Genomic DNA, 6137 nt, shown 5'->3' with positions numbered 1-6137 from the left:
TCTGAAGTTTGGTTGCCATCTGGGTAGTGAGGCCGACCTGATAAGATCCCTTCCAGGAAGGTTCAAGAGCAGTCTTTGTTCTTAGTGATCCCAAATCAGAATGGTAGGAGAAAATTGGAAATGTTAATTTGGAGAGTTGTATTTAGATAATGAGGAAACTAGGATTCAGGATCCAGTTTGGTTTACAGATATATAACAAAATGTCAAAGACAATGAACAGAACTAGAATTTGATATCCACACAGTTTTACTATAATTTTCTATGGAAACACATTTCTATGTAATATTTTTCAGTAGTAATAAAGAATAAAATCTTGCCATTTGTGACGACATGAATGGATCTTGAGGGCATTATGCTAAGTAAAATAAGTCAGACAGAGAAAGACAAATACCACATGATCTAACTTGTATGTGAAATCAAAACAGTCAAACAAATAAATAAAACCTACCAAGCTCATAGATGCAGAACACATCTGTAGTTGCCCCAGAACTGATATGTAGGGAGTGAGTGACATTGTTAAAGGATCAAAAGGTACAATCTTCTAGTCATAAAATCAATAAGTCACAGGAATGTAATATACAGCATGGTGACTATAGTTAATAATACTGTCTTGCATATTTGAAAGTTACAAAGAGAATATATCCCATCATAAGAAAAAATTATAGCTATGCATGGTAACAAATATTATTAACTAGACTTATTATGGTGGTCATTTTGCCATGTGTACAAATATCACAAATTATTTCATACACATGAAACTAATGTTATTTTTCAATTGCACCCCAGTAAAAATATTTTAAATATCTCGTCAAGTTTCAGCTGGGATAAAAAATGGATATTCCTGGCTGTATTGAACCAGCCCAAGAACACACGAAGGGTCCCCAAAGAGGGTACAACAGTGACTGCCGTCCCAAGATCCAGAGCCACTCCCAAAGACGACCAAAAGAAAAGTAGACTTAGACAATTCCCCTTGAGAACTGGCAACAGGTGGTGAGACCTTAGTTGCATGAATTGCAATCCACATTTCTGTCTAGTCATATCTAATCACAAATGAAGTGCATCCTACATTGCTGTCCAGGTATATTTTTGAGGCCCCCAACCTGAGGTTGCCAATCCAAGTTCTAAGGACACAGAGTGAGACAAACAAGAATGCAATAGCTGTCTCTGGGAGAGAAGGACCAATATAACCAATGTTTTTTCCTGCCTACCTGGTAAGGAAGGGACAACATAAAATTTTCACCTCCTCTCTCAAGCACTTCATGCATGCCTTTTATCAATATGAGGAGTGCACTTCTTTTCCTTGGTTCTTAGAGTTTTTGCCATGACTGTACATTGAATTCTGTCAAATGCTTTTTCTGAGTCTATTTAGATGATCATTTGTTTTCCCTGTTAATATTGTGAGATACAATGATTGTTTTCTTAATATTTCACCAAACTTTCATTCCTAGGATGAATCCCAACTGGTCAGTTTGGATTATAGTTTATTTTACTGCTAAACATGATTTGCTAATATTTTATAGATATTTGTTTATGATTGTGAAAAATATTGGTCTATAATTTTAACCTCTTTTAATGTCTTTGTTAGGTTTTTGTGTCAGGGTAATGCTGGCCTCATAGTATGAAGTGGCAAACAGACCTTCCTCTTCTATTTCCTGGAAGTGATCTTGTAGAATTAGTGGTAAGTCATCTTTAAATAATTTGTAGAATTAATAAGTTAAGACATTTGGGTCTCGAGTTTTCTTTTTTGAGAGGTTTTTTACTATGGATTTAATTTATTTAAAAGATGGATACATTTCAATTTATCTTTTTTCTTCATGAGGGAACTTTAGTAGTTTGTCTTTCAAATAACCTGACCATTTCAATCACAAGATCAATCATATTGGCATATCTGTTTTTATCCCTTTAATATAAGCAGGATCTGCAATGATGTCCTCTATTTTATTACTGATGTTAATGATATGCATCTTCTCTCTATAATTCCTAAAATGTCTCTTATTTTTTCTTGATCTTTTATCATTATTTTTCTTTTATCGTTTTTTCTTGATCTTTTTAGAGAATACACTATTGATCTTATGATGTCTGGTCTCTGTCATGTACTTCTTTCAGTAAATGTTCAGCCAATTTTGCTAGTGTTTTAAATTGACAACTCACATTTTTGGTTTGAAACCTGTCTCATTTTTCAATAAATGGAAATGATGATATAGTTTATCTTTAATTACTGAGCTGAATTCCAAAGTAATTAATTATTTATTTTTTAAAATTAACACTGAAACTATTGTCTGATTTCTCTTTTGATTTTCTCTGTCAAATAGGTTGTTTAGGAGAGTTTCTTGACTTTTCTGGGGGGCCCAGAACATGGCCAACATTGTTGAATGCTCCAAAGGCACTTGAAATTCTGCTGTTATTCCATGGAGTGTTGTATAAATGGAAATTAGGTTAAAGTGGTTAATCCCATTATTTTCAGATCTTCTGTGTATATCCTTAAAGATTTTCTACTTGCTTTATAAACTACTGAAAGAGGAATGTTGAAGTCCAAAATATATTTGTGGATTTATGCATGTTTTTTCTTTCACTTATTTTGCTACATTTTGAAGTTCTGATTTAGGTGTTTATATTTTAAATTCTTATACTTTAAATATATTCTTCCTGATAATTTTTTTGAACCTATGTGTATCCCTTAACCTGTGAGTTTCTCAGATAACAAACAGGTAGCACTCGTCAAATATAAGCTTTATTTGGAGTATTTAGATTATTAATATTTACTGTAGTTATTCCTATGGCTCAATTTAAACCTTCTGTATTGCTATTTTTTCTACTTTTTCCATCTGTTCCTTGTTCCTCTTCTCTTATTCTGCAATTTTATATATATATATATATATATATATATATATATATATGGCAAAAATTATTTGAAAATTGAATTTGATAAATAGTAACTATATTATATAACTAACTAACTAACTAACTAACTAACTATATATATATATATATATATAAAATGGTTATAGTTAGTTATATAATATATATAATGGTTATAGTTAGTTATATATTTACTATTTATCAAATTCAACTTTCAAATAACTTGTAAATAATAACCTTTTCATTATACTACTACTTCATATATACTTTAAATTCCTCTCTATCACCTTCTGTAATATTGTCAATTGTTTTATTTTGCATACATTATATACACTATGGTAAATTTTCTATTTCCTCTTTAGACAGTCAATTAACTTATAGAGCAATAAAAATGTAATATAATATTTTATATTTACCTACTTTATTATTTTCTTTAGCACTTCTTATGTCTGGTAGATGCAAGTGTCATATGTAAAACTTCTGTCAGAAAAATCTCTGTTAAATTTTCTAGTATCGCTGATATGCTGGATTTGTATTCTATCACATTTTGCTTTTCTGACAATGTATTTTTTTTAACACTTCTTTTTTTTTGCTTGTATAGAATTGCAGGTAGCTAGGATTATTTTTTTCCTTTCAGTACTTTAAAGAAGTCATTTGTATGACTTCTAGTTTGCATGTTTTCTGGGAGACAGTCTGCTTATGTTTTTATCTTAGTTTTCTGCCAGCAATTTCTTTATCTCTGGCTGTCATTTACTGGGTATTCAGGAGTTTGGCTATGATGTATTTTCCTTTGGTGTGTCTAGCATTATTATTAATAATTAAAATTAACAATAACTAACATGCATTTTATCATCTCAATTAGAGTTACCTGATGTCCTTGTATCTGTGAATGGAAATCTTTATTTTTAATGGATAAACCCATAGTTACTTTGATCAAAAGATGTATAGAGTAGTACACATATTCTTAACAGTGAATTCATGAGAATGAGTCCATTTCAAATTGATTAACTGATATATTTATCCATACATTCATATTCTCATAAATTACTTGTTATATGCATGCTATTATGCTTATTGATATGACAAATAGGAATGAGTTGAACAGTAAGGGAATGATTTCACAGATGCATGAATGAAGCAACAAAATAAACATAACAGAAAAGTCGAATATCAAGTATGCTATACTATATATATATATGTACATATATATATATATATATACATACATACACACATATATTTATTTATGTATAAAGTATTAACTTTTAACTTTTTTTAGTTTTTAGTATTTGCAAAGCCATGTTCTTGCGGTTCTAATTATGCTACGTACAATATTACTGCTCTTCCGCCTTTTTAATATAGATTTGAGGATTATATTAGGTAAGTTGTTACTAGCCACAAATGATAAGTTGAACAAACCCAGACTTAAATCTTGAATTCACAATATTAAGAATCTGTGCTTTTAATCATGCCATTTGTAGCAAAATGAAGTGTTTTGATCAGTACTTTGAAAGGAGATTCAGTATTTCTTTGTTGTTCAGCAATTATTATATACCAAAGTTCTATAATCATTGTGGGGAAAAAATCACTAAATATCCCCCACTTTTGTATATATTTTATGTATTTGTATGTAAGGACAGGATATACTAATATAGGAGGTATATAAATATATATATATATATATATATATATATATATATATATATATATACACACTGATATAGGATATATTTAAATACATGTATGTGTTTAAATATTTTTACATGATTAAAGTAACACATATTGTAATAATTTAAATTTATTTCAAATATGAAAGACATGTTTTTGCTAATGAAACTTTGTCAATTTATGAGGAAATGAATATAGCTGAAGGAAATGAATATACCTACTTGAAAAAGTCATTTTTAAATCTAGCATTTATTAATAACAAAGTGATTCTGTACATTACATATAAAAAGCATGATCTTAGGCACTGATCTGTGTTGTAATATTTCTCTCAAATAAAACAAGGTAGGGATCTTACATTTAGCATTTTTAAATTTGACCTATTTCTATAACATATTTCTTATAAATTTGCAAATTTGTATAAATTTGAAATAGTACCGTATAAGTAGATAATTCAGGATTATTTGGAGGTAAATTGTATCAATTAAAATGCTACAATAGTTTGTATTCCTTCTTTAGTTACCTGAGGAAATGGAATACAGAGTGGTAAGGCTTTTTCCGCTGAAAAATATTTTGCATTCAGTGTCCTGCCTGTTTAAAATACCTTAATCTGTATTAATTACCTATTGCTATATAACAATTTAACCTCAGATTTAGTGCTTTAAACAGGAAACACTTGTTTTATTTTATTTTATGGATCATATTTCAGCTGGCTATGCCTCATTCTCCCTCCTGACACTGCAATCACGATGTTGGTCAGGGCCGGACTCATTTAAAGACCTGTTGGGGGCTGGAGTTTGAACTTCCAATGTGGCTCAGTTCCACGTCTGTCTACATAGTGTTAGCGGTTGGGAAGATGGCTCAGATTATCTCCTTCCCACACTAGCTTCTTCACCAGCTGCTTGAGAGTCCTCATAACATGCTATCCTTCTTGCTTTAGTTTTTAATCTGGAACTGTACAACACCATTTCCTTCCCACATCTTCGTTTTTGCCCATTACATTGATGACTTTCTTATAAAATATTCTAGAGTATGGAATTTTTCTGGTCGTTTTTCTTCATTTGGGGGATGTGAAATTCCCATTTCAGATGATGTGGAATTCCCATTTCATAACATCAGTTAGAAAAAATAAGTTATTAGAGTAAGTTATAAACTAGGACATTCAACCTTACAATTGATAGGGCTGAAGGAAATGAATTAAATGGGGAATAAGAGATTTTATCATTCAGCCAGTAAGGTTTGGAAGGGATTATTAAAAATAAAAGGTGGATTATAGATTCTTTTCTGTTTCAAAATACATCCATTTTTAATACGTTTGCTAAATAAATATTAAGTTTATCAAAGTAGTCTAGGCATTAATAGAACATTAATTATTTAAAAATTACCTAAATAATTGGCTTCATTCATTAAAATTAGGTGATATTCCAAATTTCAATAAGGACACCATAACAAATTATTAAAATTAAATTAATAATAATGCCTGAAATGAGATTTTTTAATTTTCTTCTAAGATATTAGTCATATCTCAGGTATTAAGTGAATTTCAGTGTAGTTATACATATATTTTTTAACTATTCTGATATGTTTTAAACAATTTAAATGCCACTTTATTT

This window comes from Rhinolophus sinicus, chromosome 16, assembly GCF_057876585.1.
Source record: "Rhinolophus sinicus isolate RSI-liver-muscle chromosome 16, RSI-T2T, whole genome shotgun sequence".
NCBI lineage: Eukaryota > Metazoa > Chordata > Mammalia > Chiroptera > Rhinolophidae > Rhinolophus > Rhinolophus sinicus.
The sequence above is the reverse complement of the archived record's forward strand: the minus strand, read 5'-3'. Positions refer to the sequence as shown.